General features: G+C 45.2%; 1 protein-coding gene and 1 long non-coding RNA gene across 3 annotated transcripts in view; one reads left to right on the top strand and one right to left on the bottom strand.

The window, feature by feature from the left end:
- The window catches only part of LOC108552133 (uncharacterized), a 98,250-nt gene extending 96,166 nt beyond the window's left edge, over nt 1-2,084 (bottom strand). Inside the window, exon 1 of one of the 2 annotated variants that reach the window (XR_001890529.1) lies at nt 2,005-2,084. This is a non-coding gene — a long non-coding RNA (uncharacterized LOC108552133). The remainder of the gene's footprint in view (nt 1-2,004) is intronic. The other variant, XR_001890528.1, reaches the window with a different exon arrangement.
- LOC108552131 (Wnt oncogene analog 2) overlaps nt 1-18,916 on the top strand; it is a 117,308-nt gene that overhangs the window by 79,102 nt on the left and 19,290 nt on the right. The gene's annotated exons all lie outside the window — the stretch shown is intronic.

The following is an 18,916-nucleotide window of genomic DNA, read 5'->3' as shown; positions in this document are numbered from 1 at the left end:
CCCAATGGAAAGCCTTCCACCTTCGCGCCCTTTCCAACACGGATACCACCTTTTTCGTCCTCCCTGGTCCCCTTATCCGCTCTCGAGTAACCGAACTGGCCCACACTTGGCGCTCTTACGGACACCTACCCGCAGTCCTCTCTGAAATCAATCGGACCTCTCCAGGCTGCTCGCGGTTAACGCGATTATATAAATCTCGTTACCTCGCCCGAGTATCTTATCTCCCGGCTTCTGCTTAAATATTATACCCGATCGCTTTTAACGTGGCCAACGGTGCCACGCCTCGCGAGTAATCGCTGCCTCGTGGTAGTAGCGAAGCTTTCATCCTAAGAAGAAAATTATTCGCCAGGCGTCTGGTTAGATATCTCTAATAACGTCAACGAGGATAGGAGATTCGTAAGGAAATTTAGAATTCTCGGCAAAGGTATCCAAGCCTCGGGTTCGCTCACGGATGGAGAAAAATGGCGAACACGTGTTAGCCGTGCTCGTAAAAATTGCACGCGCTCCACGCGGAGCTGGAGATAAGAGGAAAAAGGGAATAAAGTGGCGAGGGGAGTGAAATAATTTTCTGGAAGCCTCGGGCAACAAATTGATTTCGAAGAGGTGCTCATTAGCGCACGTAGCCCAGATTCAATGAAACGTATCGAAGGCAGCTGGAACTGAGGCGATCGAGGGGCTTACACGGTCATTTGGGGCTGATTTACAACGGCGATCGAGCAACGACACGGTCACGATCCGGTTACGATCGCTGGAAATGTTATCGGACTTCTCGAAGCGCGAACGCTGCCGCGTGTTTGAAGAGCATCGGATGGTATTTCAATGGATTGTAACTGAGTCGTGAGTGAGATCTCCGCGGATCACCGGCGTAAATCAAGCTTCGGGTACTCCCTTATCCAGACGCAGACGTTGTTCGCGATGACTTTATGTCGGCGAATGGAAGCGTGAATCCGATGTTCGTGATAGGTTTCTCCGCTTGTCGAATTCTAACGTGGAATCGATTTACATTAAAGTATACGATGGAACCGAACGCGAGGCTGTATAAGCTGGCGAAGATAAGTGGAAGACGTTTCAACGAATTTGTATAGTCGACTGATAAGTGCTCCGGCGCTAAAACTTCCTGTATTATCCGCCATTTTGCTTCCCTTAAACACGCCTTTCGACTCCGAGTAATTTCGCGTAATAACAAATATGCTACCACGGCTATTAAAATTAATTTTTATCTCCGCCAATGCTGCAACTCTGAAATTACAGCCTCCCTATCGAGTCGCGAGTAGGATACCTAAATTAATTTTTATGTACATTAATAACACAACTTTCCGAAATTAGAATTCACTTTCGAGTCGCGTATGGAATATGTAAGCAAATTTTTACCGATGATTAGATATCTATTAACCCTTTGCACTCGAGAGGTGACTCTCATGATCAGTCACCGTTTAGTAAGATTCTAAGGATCAACGTTAATTAATACATCGAATTTAAAATTACCTAACAATGTGTGGAATGTCGACGAAAAATAATTCTACGTCTCAATTTGCATATAATTTCTCATTTACCATTTTAAAAATATCGCCGACTCTATGACAGAAAGTCTTCGAATTACAATTTTTCTGCAACGAAAATGTCGTCGAGTGCAAAGGGTTAACAATGAAAGTAACAATCCGATCAAAATCGTCTCGGAATTTTTCTTTTTGCTATTACCACAAACACCTGATTTTACCTGATTTTCAAAAGAATTAACGTTCACGCGTATTGCCATAGGACTGTGGTTAATATACTTATCTATCTTCACTGTACTAATAAAATAACTATTATCTATGCCTACTGTATTTTGGTACCTACTAAAGATCGGTAATCCTAATGCTAATCTGAGAATAATAAGCCTGAAGATGACCTATCGACTTATCTACATTCGTAGTTCAATTTTCCCCATTATCTAACATATCACAGTTTTCCACGGTGTTTCAATATACTCTACATACATTTTTATATGTATTAGCCACTTACCTTACCATTTAAGTCGCGATGGCACGTGCTGTAGTCAACAGGAACGCCAAGCACGTCGTGGCACGTTGGATACGTCGAGCCATTTCGTCCGAACACAGCAAAGAATAACACGCAACTGAAACAGAAAAACATCGTTGAGGATTAACTGCGTGCCTAGCTTGTAATGTTTACATTGGACTCTACCAGCCACGCCTCCCGCCAGTCGTATTTACGTTTTGCCGATTTCCTTACGAGTCTCACGGGATATCGTAGACGATGAGGTTAATAATGGGACCTTCGGAAATTAATAGCAAACTTGCATTCCTCCGCTACAATTAATCCCTTCGTTAACCACTTGGCCTACACCCTATCTGCCAATTGCGCGGGCCATAGTAAACAAGGTCAGTCTTGCGTAAAATGTATAGTTCTTATGACATGTATATTTCTGTGCAACGAAGTACCACGACTTTGACTCCTGCGTATTGTTAATGACGCAAATTCCTCACCACGAGTCAGACTCGTGGTTTTCGCTTATAGCACAAAATCCTCACCACGAGTCAGACTCGTGGTTTTCGCTTATGGCCCAAATTCCTTACCACGAGTCAGACTCGTGGTTGTAGGCCAAAGGGTTAACGCGTCAATTGTAAAGGTAACGTGCACCATTATACTCTCATCGGTACACCTATCCTCTCATCAGTCGTACTTACGTTTTGCCCGATTTCCTTACGAGTTTTACTGGATATGGTAGACGAAGAGATTAATAATGGAGCCTTCGGAAATTAATATCGAACGTGCATTCCTCCGCCACAATTAATCTCTTCATTAACGCGTCAATCGTAAAGGTAACGCGTACCATTATGCTCTTATCGGTACACCTATCGTCCACTATTCAACTCCATTCTCAACTCCGTAATCCTCGCAATTTCCTCGGCTGTGATTAAACCCACGGACACCATAGAAAAATCGCGAGAGCCGTAAATCTCGAGGATTCCGCATACGAATGTCTGCGAGTAGCGGCTGCTTCGTTTACAGCTCAATTAAAAACCAGTAACTAATTACCCTCGTGTTCGTTGCGACGGGCAGACTCTCCGATCCCGGTGACCATTTTCCCGCGTAATCATCGCGGAATCTCACTGGCGAAACGCGCGAATGCTCGAGATAAGATGCAAAACAGGAACTTCAAACAGTCACCGACATTAAGGGGCAGGGTGGAAAAATCGCCTGTATCCGCCGCTTAATCGGTGAGACGGACTTATTAGAAGAACCTGTACCCTGCATCCTCCGGAGCACGAGCGCGCGGATCCGGATGACGGAGTCGATTATGAAAATTTCCAAGTTGTCGTAATCGCGCGGACTGCGCGTTGCTCGCGGATTAAATTACGCGCGAGTCGAAGATACGAGCTTCGTGCGGCGAAACCGAGCAACCGCGACGAAGGAACCGGAGAACCGGTATGGGAGAAAAAGAGCCGAGCGTTTGCACATGGAGGATACCTGGATTCGCGGAGAAAACCGCGTGGCTAGGTGCTCGTACGTTGCGGAACGAAGGAGAAGAAAAAGGGGTAAAAAGAAGGGATAGAGACACCCCTGCGCGAGCACCCGGGGCACCTAGTCTGGTAAAGGAAATAATTGATCCGGGTGAACGAAAATGGTGGAGAAAAGTTACGTTACTCGTGATAAATCGGTATTACTAATATGACTAATATATTCGAGATGGAATAAAGAAAGGTGAGGGATTAACCTAGATAATTTTCGAAATCATCGTGATAGAATATTTATTCCTATATACTGATTTATGATAAATTACTCGATATTATTAACCCTTTCCACTCGACGATATTTTGGCTAGAGAAGAGTAGAAAATCAAAGATCCTCTACTGAAAAAACTGACGATACTTTTTCGAGCAGTAAATAAAGAATTGTATAATAATAGAATTGTAGAATTATTTGATTTCGATACCTCGTACACTGTTACGTTACATTAAATTTGATATATTAATTAATATCGATCTTGCAAATTTGAAGAAATGGTGACTGAAGCTCACCTCTCGAGTGCAAAGGGTTAATATCGATAATTTATTAAAAATAAAATGAAAGAGGGGGGTGAATACCTGTTGATCTTATACGAGAGATAATTAGAAATTATCTTAATTAAATATTTATTTATATATACTAATTTGTAATAAATTATCGATATTTGTAATTCATCAAAGATGGGATAAAAGGAATAGAGACATATATTGGAACAGCTACTGATTTTATAAAGGAAATATTAATCTAGATGATTGGAAATTGCCCTGATAAAGTATTTATCCGTATACGTTAATTCACGAGAAATTACTCGCGATAAATTGATATCGTCGATGTCGATGACAAAAATTGGGAGTAAAAAGGAGAACAGTTGTGTCTCAACTCAGAGCTCGTAACGCGAAAGCGATAAAACTGTTTAACGCGTTTATCGAGTGTACTTACGATATGTTAATTCGAAGATGCGAATCGGAGCGAAAAATATGTTTAAACACGCGTTTGTAATAATACGCGTCACGTAGATTTCGCAGGAAGATTATCTGCTAGAGCTTAACGTAAATGAAAATCCTGTCAGGGGGGAACGTATTAATTGACGTCCAGAGCGGAGAAAGATTAGTGTGCCGAACGAATTGTCCCGTGACAATCGTCGCTGATAACCGTTCGGTTCGCATGATAAATTATTGCTCGGAGAAAAATCCCTCGGCTGTTAGCTTATCAGCCGGGTAGTTTTGACTCGGTTACATTCACTCGATGACAACTCGCGTCCGAATCGATCAGATATCGGGCTCATACACGCGTGGGATATTCGCGTGTCGGACGAGTGACTGGACCGGTTAGAGAAAAGCCCGAGGACGGAATATCGGTACACACCGTACAACGAGAGAGGTTCCTTGTCTCCCTTTTTTAATATTTCTCTACCTTTTTCTACCCTTTTTCTACCTTTCTGCACGCTCTGCTCACCGTCTCTGCCCGTTTAACGAGATACCAAGCGAATGGAATCCCCGTGCCACGTGGGTGCCCGAATTTATGCCACCCGCGGTCATTAGGTGAACGTAGTATCTAAATTCGCAGCTACAGACCTTTTTAGGGGTCTCGCTCCTTAATGACCCCCAGTATCCCCCCATGTTCCTGCAATTTCTGTTCTCCCGCGCTAAGTCTTTGGCAGGAGTTCCTGATACGAGCGCTGACGCTCTTTGGCAGGTATTTGCACGAAGATTTGGGAAAAGGTTGCAACGCGTCGAGCAGCAGATGCGAGGATCGAGAGAGGAAGAGAGAATGTGGTGCGGAATTTATGGCGCCTGTCATTTATGAGCTGATCATCCTGCGAGTAAAATGAGTTGTAAAATTTCGCATTAAAATTCTTCGCAATAACGGAAGTACGGTGTTGCAAATGCAAACGAATTACGGCTGGAATTTCAAATGCTTCCTCCGCGTCAGAAGCATCGCGGGAATTGCGGCATCTTTGACATTAGCCACGATAGATAATAAATTTTTCTCGCTTTGATAAAAATGAGCTGCATTTGCGACTTTGACCGTGCGAAATTGTCAACGATGGGTAACAAACACCCCTTCGGTCTCTGGATATATTTCCATATCTCTTCTTTACTTTGTGGGAATAAAAATTACACGAATACCGGACTCGGGTACCAGTCCATCTTTTGAAGAATCAACTAAAATATAAACCGCAATTTAACGCTAAACATATCACAGTTTAAATGACTATTTTTGAACTTTTCATTTAAATTCCCTGGTTCAACGTGATTTGTCTTTCGGTATAATCAATTTTTCAGTACTCCCTCTTGCAAGGAGAGTGCAAGTGCTTGGGGTTATTGATTTAGTTGAAACTTTGCAAGTTTGTAGATTTAGTCACGCAGTTCAAGAAAATGTACTATTATAAGGGTAACTATTGTAAAAACTTAATTATTCTTAACACTAGAACTGACAATTGTGTCAAAATGACTGGTTTCGGAATTTTTATTACTAAAAACATACACTTGCTTTTACAAAAATTCGTGTTGACTCATAATGAGATTGAACTGTAATTAGCATATTTACTTGTCTTTCTTGTACCACTGAAATTACTATCATAATTGTCAGCCATGTCTTGGTAGCCATTAAAGATCGATAGTTCTAGTGTTAACTAGAGATTTCTTCCGAATAGTTATCGATAATTATCAAGTAGCATTGTGATCTAACGACGGCATTCGAAAATTGCCACTAGCATTGAAATTTTTGAATATCGGCATTAGGCTACAACGGCACTTGATAAATATTCGAAACAAATCTGTAATTAACGCAATAATAAAACTCTAATCATAAATATCTCGAAAACTATCGAGTAGTTGCCATTACAACGATATATTTTCTTGAACTGGATGAGTAAATCTACAAACCTACAAAATTTCAACTAATTCTATGATCCGAAGGACTTGCACTCTCTTTGTTACTTAATTTTTCCAACTTTCCTTCTTTCCTTGTTTCTCATCCATCGGTCATAGTAGGTTCAGCGTTAAACAAGCTCGTAAAGCTGGAAGGCAGTCTCGGAGGATTGCCAATCGAGTCGGAAACTCGTGCCGAATGGCATACGTCGAATTAGCGTTCGAGTAAGGGAAACAAGGCAGCAGTGCGGAGGCTCGTCCGCTGGGGAAGTTGAGGCAGCATCTGGGGCCGCGGATAATTGTATCGCGCTCTGGACGATCCGTCTCTGTCGACCTTATCTCGCCGCTAATTTGTTCGATAGGTCGTGGAACGGCCGGTGTACGCCGGCATCGCGGATTCAACGCGTGCAGAAACCCGCCTATCTCCGGCTCGCGGACGTAACTAGAGTGGACGATAGCGGCCGGTACGCGGGTACCACCGCGGCGAATCGTGGCTAAGAATTTATAGTCGGCACTGAAAATTACCATCGTCGGCGTCCAGCGGCCTGGGATCTTCTTCCCTCGCCCTCCCGACCCTGCCACCCCACCCGCAGCTGATATTCCTTCGAACGTAAATTATGATCCGGTCTCTGTTTAGATAACCACGGGGATGAATTTAGAACAGGCCCAGATAACCGGCCGTTCATAAATATCCTCCAAGACGCTTTTACCCCGGTTCCTACCTCCGACCACTTCGACCATCCTTTCGAGAAATTTGGATTAATTGGCCCGGTTAATGGGAATCCTCTGGACGCCGATCCTGCAGACGGGTCGATCGTGGTTTTAGATCTAGCTCGGGCCAGACTTATCCGATGAACCCCGAATCTTAATTTCGCTAATGAGCGTATCATCTGTTCGAAAGTCTAGTCAAGTCTCGGAGGAATAGGGAAAGGGTTCTGCGAATCGGTGATGGAATTAGTCCCGATTCGCGATGAATGACAAACTCGGCTAAAATCTAATTCTAACTCTATTCGGCGAAGATTCTAATTCAAAATGACGAAAGGACGAAAGAGAAGGAAACTCGATAGAGAAAGCCTAGAATAAACCATGGAGGGATGTTTTAGGTGTATTTGTTATGACGTCGCTGTAGCAGCTACTTAGCCACCGTAACCTACTCGTAACGCTGATCGAAACGTCTCCATTTCTAAACACGGAAGGACCTCGCGCGTATTCCCCAGCTTCCTGTATAATCTTCCAAAATCACGTACGAAATGGCAGTCCCCCGGTGCCCCAGGCTCGCAGCGCAGAGTTACCACCGCGGTTACACCTGCAGCCGTTCTCTCCCGTTGACCCTAATGACTTCGATCGCAATCGTAATAACAGCAATTGCTCGAATCAGATTCGGCCGGTCGTGGTCGCGGTATCTTATATCGCGTTCTCCGTATTATTTGCACACGTCGACGCACCAACACGTACCCGCGACCACGGCGTCGATGTGCCACGCGAATTGCCAAGTGTACATGGTTGGTAGCCACGGGTACGGAACGAGGCACCGCATAGCGAGTGCTGCATACGCGTTCGCGGAACATCTTGAATGGCCGGCGACGATAAAGGGCACGAGGAAAGAAGGCCTGGAGACAAATTTCCATTTACGAGCCACCGGCGCGCCATTATTGGATACAATCTGACGATGGGCTAACCAAGCGACGGAGGCCGGCGAACGCGTGCAGCCGACGAGATACGATCGATATAGCGGCAGTAGTTTAGCGTAGAAAACTGCCAACGGGGACCGGACGATCCGTGGATTGAGTTATGGCCGGGCCCCGGCCGGCTGAATCCCCAGGGGCCCGCGTGGCCGCGTGTACAGGGCCTCTTTAAGCCGTATAAATAAACTAGTTAATAAATTAATATATCACTGGCGTATCTTTTTCCCCCGTGGCAGCCGGGTGCCCCTGCGAAAATCGCTAACAAGACTGGGGCCATTAATAACGGGCCGAGGCGAGGCGATGAATTCGCGCCGCTGCATCGGTTCCCTGGCCTCCTTATTAAGATGTAACCACTCATCGACCGGGCCGCGATAAGTGTGATTCAGGAAAGTGCCACGCGTTCCCTCGGCTCCACCTCGACCTGCACACCGATTTTTTTGTCACTGTACCGTTGCAACCACGCGAACCAGTCGCTCCGTGATTTATACCGATGGTCCAGTTACGCTACGCTTCGACCGGAAACGCTGCCGGTTCGCGACGTGGGCAGAGCGTGCGACTGGGCTTAGCTTCGCCTCGGGAACAGAGATCGCGGAGGGACGTCGCGATGAATTGTGGGAACCGGAATTTCGTACGACCGTCTGAATGCAGCGAGTGCACAAGCCAGTTCCGAGAGTTACGTATCGGGAGTTGCCAGGGTATGAAAGAAGCATACGCGGACATCGAAGGTCTCGTGTCTGGATCGAGCGAGGAGAATGTAAAATAGAGAAGCAGTCGTTACGTGTCGTCGAGCATCCAGTTGTATCTCGCAGAGTTACATCCAAGTTCCTTCGAACATGGCAATGTCCAACACGTGTCCCGTCTGACTCCTCGAGCACCTAAAAGACCACGATGTACCTCGGATTCGAATCGCGATCGGGATCTTCCCTGGTCGATCGAGAAGAAGCCTCTCGGATCCTTCGCATTTAACGATCCACGAAAGCAGGCCACGAAAACCGCGCAGACGATCCAGTCATAACGAAAGGTCGATCCGTTCCGGCGATCGGTATCCAGCGTGACCTATACAACTATGTGAATTACAAGGAGATATCGCCGGACAACGAGGATCGAGCGATCGTTCCGACTGACATATCGCGGTTCCACTGTATATCGAAGGCCACGGATAAACGAGCAACGGTACGACAAGAATCGTCGATCGAACGACAAAGGGTCACAGAGCGGAATGGTAAAGAGATTCCATCGGGGTCTATCGGCAGATAGCATCGAATCGCGGTAGAAAAGGTCGCTCGTTGGTTCTAACGTTCCGAGGAGACCTCTGACGTTCCTCTGTTCCCATCTTCGGCATCCGTCGCGACGGTAAGCGACGAGAGAAGACGCGTCGTCGCGTTTCTGACGTTTAATGGTCACGCTCACGCGCGACTGTGTAGCCAGCGCCGCCCGTTAAACGCGTCCGAAGAGCCGTAAATCATACAGCTAACATAACGAACGCTGTAAACGAGTCTCGGCCGTAGATCACGGATCTAATGCTAGGCGACCCCCCGTCGCCGCGACAGCGTGGCTACAAGGGATCCTACGGTGACGCGGTTAATCGTATTACGCGCCGTGCTCGGGATCCCTCTTCGGCTGTATTATTTAATATCGTGGCTGGCGCACCTGCCACGGGGATCCAGGCATCCCGGGAACGTGGACCTGGCCACCTCGATCAATCCTGCCCTCCGCCGCGACCAATTACGCGATTTATTGCGTGAACGCGTGACCGATGTGGATGGACCGATGCCTCGTGTGAGAACTATGCTAATGCGCCCGGCAACGTGTCCTCTTCTTATTTTTCCTCGAGGTTAATGGCGGCGGGATGTGAGAGAATGATGCTGCGTTTGGATCCGAGGTGGCCTTTAGGCTGTTCTGTGGGATTGATTGGTTCAGGTAGGAGGGTCAGTCGTGATTCTTTGCCTGTATCGCTGTCTCGGTATCGATATCTTTCGTCAACTAATCGATTTGCTTGGAAAGTAAATTCGTGAAATTCTAGTGGGACACGTGGTACAATTGACGCGAAAGTATTCGAATACTTATATACGATTTAAAAATCTCTGCGGTGTATTGAAAAGTAATCGAAAGATATACGCGAAGTTTGCGATAGGTTCATTGTAGATACGAACCACGGTGGCGCTAGTGAGTTAAATGGAAAGTCGTCTTAAAGCTACCGTAAGCAACAAAAGACGTTTGTAACGAACGTATCACATATGTATAATTGTACGATATAATCTTGTGAATTCCTCCTTGCTGTGTGCCCCGTTATTGTCTCAAATATTTCAGTGTAACACCTATATATCGGTTTTTAAAAGCAACACACGTACGGCACACGTAAGCGTTCGAATACTTTCACGTACGAGTGTATACATCTGTGAAGGAGTTTGTGAAATTGCTACGATACTTTAAGCTACTTGATGGATTTTTAACGAGTAGGTATTTGAATATACACGTGCCTAATAATGCAATATTTTTTAATCTACTGGAACGTTCTAAATTGAACCGTGTCAAGATGTTTAATTATCCGGGAAGCTTCGTTTGCTTCTCTCGAATACAAAAGGTTAATAATACGGACGTGTGATCCGTGTAAAGTTTGTCGATAACCTTGGAATTGTATACAAAATGCCTTTGGGGGACGGAGTTATTTATCGCGATATTTTTCAAGCTCGGAGAGCAAGCGTGCCGCTAGAAGTAAAGAAGGCTGGAAAACGAACGAAACGAATGGAACGGCTTATATGTATAATTGAATCTCACCGTACGATCCTCGAGATACTAACGACAAGTAATTAAAGAGAAAGTTTTCGTAGTAAATCTATGTCAAGTTGCCCCTCGTTACGCGAAATCATTTAGGACTAGTCATAGTCTTAACCTTAATGGCGGCCTCCAGAAGCCAATGAATCAAGTCTGGCAGCGGCAAATCCAACGAGATCCATTGCTGCGAGTATATCACGTATAATTCGACGCAAATACGTAGGATTTAACGAGTTACTCCTTCGGAAAGAAAAAGAAAAACGAGAAAAAAAGAGGTTCACGTAACTTATATCATTACGATACTTTCACCGTTGGGTCAGTTTCCACGCTCGAGGAACGAAATCATCGAAGTAAGTAGCATCTCGCTGTGATTCGCTGAAATATCGTAGAATTTACGAGCGTAATCGTCCGCGAAGAAAGCGCGCCGATTAACTCAGCCACGATAATAACGTAAATTAAGTCAGTGATCTCTATCGTAATTAGAAGTTGTCAGAGTCTAATGCATTTATCCTGCGTATCGGTCCTACCCTGCATGGGCCTGCTGGCGTAAATACGGGGTCTCGTTCGTTTCTAACGATGAAGCGATGTTGGTTTTAACACGGTGCGAACATTTCGATATCAAAGCCAGTGAAAGGAAGAATAATTAATCACTCGTTAATCACCTATTAATAGCGGTTTGCAGTAATAAATGGTCGATTCGATGCTAATCCCTTTATAGCGGGATCTCTCCCCTAACATCGGGACTATCTAACTATCGCTGTAACTTGTGCCTGGAAACCAGTCGTCTTCGATTTACCAATTTTGTTCTAATAACCGAGGAGTGCTCGATAAAATATTAACCAATTACCAATTTCACGGTTTTCTAAGTACTATGCTACGTTGCTACCTATACGCTACCAACTATTGCTCCCGTCACTCGTCATCCTATCTCTCGCAACTATCCAACTATCGCTGTAACTTGTGCCTGGAAACCAGTCGTCTTCGATTTACCAATTTTGTTCTAATAACCGAGGAGTGCTCGATAATATATTAACCAATTACCAATTTCACGGTTTTCTAAGTATTATGCTACGTTGCTACTTATACGCTACCAACTATTGCTCCCATCACTGGTCATCGTATCTCTCGCAACTATCCAACTATCGCTGTAACTTGTGCCTGGAAACCAGTCGTCTTCGATTTACCAATTTTGTTCTAATAACCGAGGAGTGCTCGATAATATATTAACCAATTATCACGGTGATTCACGGTTTTCTAAGCACTATGCTACGTTGCTACCTATACGCTACTAGCTATTGCTCCCGTCACTCGTCATTGTATCTTCGATCGCCACCGATCTTCGAATTTTAATGCTAATTTCGGGATTCTCCGATTGCACTGGATCAGAATAACAGGCTCGTATAATTAATACCAAGCCTAATTTATTCTCGCTATCAAACCATTCTTCGCTTCTCTTATAATCCACCGTCGCGTATCTCGCCATCGGAATTCAACGATGACATTCTCGCAATACGTAATTCGAGTCCGTTCTATTTACCGAGGTACACAATTACGACAAGATTCCTTAGCCTTAACATTCAATTTACTCGATACGAGAATATATCCCGTGGGCCGTGCGCGGTGTGTTAACAAACGAATAAAAGGTAGCGGAGCGTGGACCGGTGTTTGTTACGGGCCGGATCAGTTAAGAGAAAAATCAATTCAACCTCCCAGATCGTTAAGGGGCCAGGCAGAAAAGGAACGAGGAACCGTGGCCCGAAGTCGATTCGAATGCAAATTCAACGAGCGAGCTCGGATCGAACAAATGCTAAGTGGAGGCGTGTGTCTTAATTATAGTAATTGGTTAATTGTCTCGCTATCTGATCGAGTTCAACCTGTCCCTCTGCCTCGGACCAAACCTAGTTCCGACTCCTCTTATTGCCAGATTTTTCCACACGATTCCACGCTTTCCTTTGTGCAGCCAGGCTCCCTCGAATCGAAAATGGCGAACCGCGGAAGGGGGAGAGGGGCCGGGGAACGAGGGGCCGCGTACAATTCGTTAAACTCGAATAAACTTGTTGATTGTGAATTCATTATGAGCTTTGGTGGTCCTCATTAGGAGCGTATAAAATTATTTATGAGCCACGCCACGACGTGGCGAACAAGTTTTTCGTTAAGCCCCGGACGATTCGTGACTTTTGATTGCCGCTAATTGTGCCACTCCGAGTCCGCCATTTCGACCATTTTTCTCCCTTTTTTCCTTCCTTTTTCCTGCCTTTTTTTCCGCCTTCAACCGAGCTGTAAATTCGTCTAGCCGGTTACCACCAGCTGCAGCCATAGAATCACGCTGCTCACGATCTAGCGTTATGCAACCGGCTGGGTATACACAGATGACGTTGATAGTCCCACGGAGACTGGTTAGCGGTGCTCGAAGAAAAATTCGGAACACGTGTTACGTTGATAAGAAACGGAATTAATATGTCAAATGTCGTCGCGCTGTGCGAGTAATAATAAAGAGTAAACGGGAAATCTGGTAGTATCGCGATATAACAGTTTATATTCCACCTCGAAGCTACATCGGTTATGAAATATCGTAAGAAGAGTCGCGAAGAACACGTTCCACTACGACAACGTCTATGCGAGCCGCCATCTTGTATTCGCCTGATCGTTACTCTCGTGCGAATGCAATTCGTTTATTTTATATCCATTCTAATCCATTCTAAAAATTCGATTTTAATTCTACAAATAATACAGCTGTTTCACGATCTCTCGAGAGGTTGCTTGTCGATTAATATGCACTTCTGGTGCAAGAAATTCGGGTTGGAATTTATCCATACGAAATCTTTTTCTGTCTTTATCTTGGGGATGAAAAAGAAAGTTTCCTGGGGGTAAAGATTCGCCTAATTTTCCTCCTTCATGCCGGAACTAATTAATATTTAAACGAGATATATAAATTACGATTATTCTAAGTCGATGACGAGCTGACCCAAAGTACCTGATCGTTTTTCGATCTCCGACTCGAGCAAGGCTCGGAGGCAATCGTGATTCGGCATTTACGATGATTGAGCAATGATTATTCGAGACCAAGAGTGATCTATCGACAAGGATTGCCACGCAACCGTAAAAGATATTGGTCCTCTTGTTCCGAGCACAAAGTCTTTCTGACGGATATTCAAATTTCGCGCCATCGAGGCACCAACATCCGAAATGCAATTGCGGCTATGGATTGCACGGACGTCGTAGACTAGGTTCAAAGACCGTTCGACTGGCTGGTTTTCTTCTTGTCGGAAGGAACACAGTCGTTGGAATTGATCTATGCTGGTAGGCTGCGGTTACGACGCTTGTTACTTATGCACATTGTTCTTTTTAGACGTCGTTGCTCTATCGGTGTTGAATTTCCTTGCATTTCGATCGACGAGTCTGTATCGACGCGTTTCTATTTGGGATGCAAGCGAATTTTGCTTGTAAAAGGATTTAGTGAAAGAAAGATATTTTTAAAAATCTTCCGATAGTACTTCCACCTCGATTTCGCGAAGTTATATTCAATTACGATTGCCGGTGTAAGAAACGCGAGAACACGGTTAGATTCACTTATATTATCGGCGAGTCGTGCGCGAGTCGTGCAAAATGATTGCACCGATAGCGTTTTATTACTATTCCTAATTATTCATTAACGAGTGCAACGAATGCACAGTTGCTGAAGAAAACTTTACAGCTATGCTAACTAGGCTCTTGTCCAATTTGCGACAACGAATCGAAGGATTTATATCGAACATTCGCCAATTTTTCTAAGCTTCCATTTCAACCTGAAATCATCGGGAATTATTTATCCGCCAGAACGAAATTTCAAACGTAATATCGACGTACGTTTCTCCGATCGTGGCTAAATTGAATCCACCAGCTCGGCAACTAGCTTATATTTCATCCTACCACTTGAGAATTAATTACACGTTGCGCTACACCGTGGAGTTGGCTTAACGCTCTAAAATATGCACGCGATAACAAACGTGAACTTGATATCGCATTGTGTGTTAATCCCGTGGCCGTTCTTAACGCGCATAATTAACCCTGTATCTCCGTTCGCGTTTAGACCTCCTACGAGCCGCTTCCCGTCATAGAAAAACGCAAACGTGTTGGCAAATTTGATCGAAATTTTCCAAAATCACCAGCGATCTCTACCTTCCGAATCTCCTCCATTCTCCCATAGATCCTGTCATAAATTCTTCGTTGTTCCCGGTGTACCCATCAAATTCCATTCGGCGAGCGAGACGAGCCCCATTTGTCGTGCTTCGATACTATCAGAGCCAGCCGACCTTATCCGTCCCATCCACTCGGTATCAGCGTTTCGAACCTGGCAAGGATTACGCGTATCCGATACGTCTTGATTACTCTTGCACCCACCTTTGTTCTTTCGCGAGATCCTATCGCTTAGACTCGTTGTCCGCTAGATAACTATCATTATTCAAAGATGCGAAGCCGCGTAAGATGGCACGGTGGATTCTCTAAAAGCGCACAAGGATATCCCTGGTTGGCAGATAATCGTGCCGTGAAAATAACGACACGAAGGCCATAACGACGGACCATTATTGATACCGCCTTTCGCTTTCGGTAATCTCATGCATCCTTCGCGTATGCGCGTGTACGTGTTATATGTATATTATATACGTATTATAAGAGCGGTCGTTCCTCATTTTTCACCGCGTTTATTACTCCGATTCGTGTTTTTGTTTGCATCACGCATTAACGCGTATCGAAGCGGCCAGCTATTAATATGCATCGTATTTAACGACCAAGCTGCCCGATACCTGTGAATCAAAGTCGTGCATTAATTCGAGATTTAACGACGCTGAAAGACACTGCGTATTTACATATGAATAGGTACACGTGTTAAGTGAGAGGGAGTGAGCGATCGCCCTTAGGATACGCGGATCGGGAACGCGTGGATCGCTTCGAGGGAATCCAGCTGCAGTGGCAGAGACTCGCTTGGTCCTTTCAGCGAATGCTGGAAAGTATGAAAATAGTTGCGAACAGCGAAAATAGTTCGAGAAAAGCTTTGGAAAAATTTAATCTAGCGGTATTGGCAGAATTCTGCCAATGTCCGGAAAACTAGGAATCAAACGTATATAATTGGTAGAGGGGAAAGTTATTCGAAATATCGTCTTTTGTAAGCATTCGACAAATTAATCTTAGCAGTAAATTTATTTTAGCAACAAATAAAGAGCTTGCGAGCAAATGCCGCAATGTCTGCGATATCAAATTTATGCTCGATAGGTGGAACCCCGCGTGTACTATGGGAAGAAATATTTTCGATATTTTTATCCTCATTACCGAGATTTTTTCCCGTAATAAAGCGTCGTTATTCTTTCCCGTCAGCGGAAAGTTGATATTTATTCAAATTTATACGGAAACTTGGAAAAATATATACGCAAGCATAGTTGCACAAATGGCGCGCAAGCATATATCGTCATGGACGCTGAGAGGGTTAAGGATCAAGTAATGCACCGATATCTATCGCGTCGGAATTTCCGTGTCTCGCTCCCTTGGCTTTTCCTCGAAATACCAGGAATTATATAGAAATCCCATGTACTCCTATATCGCTCATAAATTCCTGCATTGCCGCATAGTTGCAACGAACACGCGAGCACTTCTGTGCAATCCAGCCTGTCGCATACCTGCATTACCTAGCACTCGCATTTTTCCTGCATCCCTGCATTGTTCCATTCCAACATTCCCAGACAAATAAATTTTCTCTATGCGACTTGCCTCACCTCACGAATCTACCAACGACACGACAGAATCATGCTTCAAGCGACCCCCAACAATTCTCCATTACCGCCATTATCGCGACAAACTTAATCAATCTCGGGGCCCGATTCGACGACGACCAACTCGGACATTCCAGACGAGCTAACGATCCTCCGGAGGATGAATCAGGGAAGAAAAGGAAGGCGAGTTAAAGAGTGCATCGTTTCGTCAGGGGTTGACGCACAAAGGTTGACGTACAGTCGGACACAAATCAAGGCGAGGAACACAAGTCCGTTCGTTAACGGGGTGCTCGCACGGTGAATGGGTCCGGCGTCGATTGGCCGCGTGGGTGAGGCCCAACGATCAGTGACAAACGCCGGGCGAGGCGCGAATGAACTTTCAACCTCGCGGCGAACACGGTTGAAAGGGAGAAGGGACAAGGGAATAGCCATTGCGGGAGGTGGTGCCAGGTGTCGCTGAGCGCAGATAAATTTTTCTCACGGCGAAATAAAGATCTTGTCGGACACGGGAGAGTACAAGACGGAAACATTGCTGCGTGGTGGCAGGACATGCCTGTTCACCGAGATAACCTCGGGTTTCAACGACCGCTCCTCCTCGTCTTCCTCTCCAGCAGCCTGGCGGCCGCCTCTAGCTTCGCGTCCTCTTCCACGCACCCACACCACCGATTTCGCAACCATTTAGCTAGCTGTCAGTCCATTCCTTCTTTAGCTCGCGAATTTTTTTATTCAACTTTAGGTCAAAGTTGCCACGCAACCGAATTATCTCTCTTTTAATTATTTTCCTTTCAATCCTGATCGATTCCTCGTCTAATTCGTGAAGTCCCTCGTAGAGTTTCCCCGCCCCTTTCTCACCCCTTCGACGAGGTTAGTTTGAAATAATCACGTGCAAGAGTCAAGTGTCCCCGTGGTAAAATAAGAAACTATGAATCGAGCAATAGTCCTGTCGAGGTAAACGACACTCGCCGTGACAAAGCTCGTAACGAGAATTTAATACGCAACAGAGGTAAATAGGATTCCTAACATTCAGATCGCTTCCTCTCTTCATTTACATTCCACCCAGCATTCGCCACTTTAACCACATCCGTTCACGGCTACCGTGACACCCACGGCAAAACCCTCGGTAGTCTTCGAATATTCCAAATACCAGTTGCGAGCACGTCCCGAACGCGTCTCCGGGATATCCTCTGCAACGTCGTCGGGCGCCTAGACCCGTCGTTATTAGGCGGTAAAATTTCGCCTGGCAACGTGACGCAACTGAGAACGCGTTGATTACGCGATTCCCTACGGCCACGTACTCTCCTCTTACAAGTTTATCGTGACCCATTCGCGGGAACGAACGTTCGATAATAAATTTCCGCGGTGGCGGTGCACCCACACGCAGGATTCGGGACAAGCCACTCAACTCGCCTTGCAAGAATCGGTTTCAATTCATGGCGATCTCGCTTACAAAGTATCCGTTACAAGCTGTACGCTGCTCAGCGAAAAAAGGATTTCGTGGTGAATCGATCGTAAACTACCGGCTGTCCGCACGTGCTCGCCTCGCGAATTTGTTGGACGAGTAAACTCGCCCCGCGAATTGATCTTGTAACTCGAACGGTCTTGTAATTCGGTATCGAAAGAATTCCTACGTGTATTTGTTCTGGCTACGAGAGGAGCCAGGATCGGTCAGCGTGTCTGCTGGGTACCGGCGTTGGCGTCACTACGTGGAGTAGAATGGATAGCCTGGTTCTAGCAGGTATTTTTCAATGGTATCGCTCGTCATACCGTTGGTCTCCTACCTGGAGCTTGATGTTCGAGTTTGGCTTAGTCATTTTGATAAGTAAGGGCTAAGGTCGGACGTGTTAGAGTACTTAGTGAGGTGAGAACTCGCGTGGCAGGGTTTTTCGCACGTGGAAAGCTAGTTTTTTAGGTCGGGCACTAACAAAGAGGAGAAGAAACGATTCTCTTGGGAAGAAGACTAGCATGGAGACCAGAATCCCAGCGATCCTCGGAATCTCCGCATTGTTATTCCAACAATCTTAAAATTCTGACAATCATTTATAGCTTATCCCTATAAATTTCTACGATCAACGATGATAATTAGCCTCGGAATATTTGCCTGGTATTATTAAAACGTCCAAGTACAATTCAATACTGGAAGTATATATATATGATTAAAAAAATTTCCGCAATATGCAGTCTCGCCTAATTTGCAATTTTCGACGATAAATCACGACTATTTTAAATCGTGGCGCTTTCCATGCTAACGGGATAGTATCGCGATTGAAAGAGAGGAATATCTCGCAGCGATATGCAAAACGGCATTAAAAACCTCGCGTTTCAGACT

The sequence above is a fragment of the Eufriesea mexicana genome, unplaced genomic scaffold, assembly GCF_001483705.2.
Source record: "Eufriesea mexicana isolate 0111107269 unplaced genomic scaffold, ASM148370v2 scaffold5504, whole genome shotgun sequence".
Lineage (NCBI taxonomy): Eukaryota > Metazoa > Arthropoda > Insecta > Hymenoptera > Apidae > Eufriesea > Eufriesea mexicana.
This window is presented reverse-complemented; position numbering and strand designations above follow the sequence as displayed.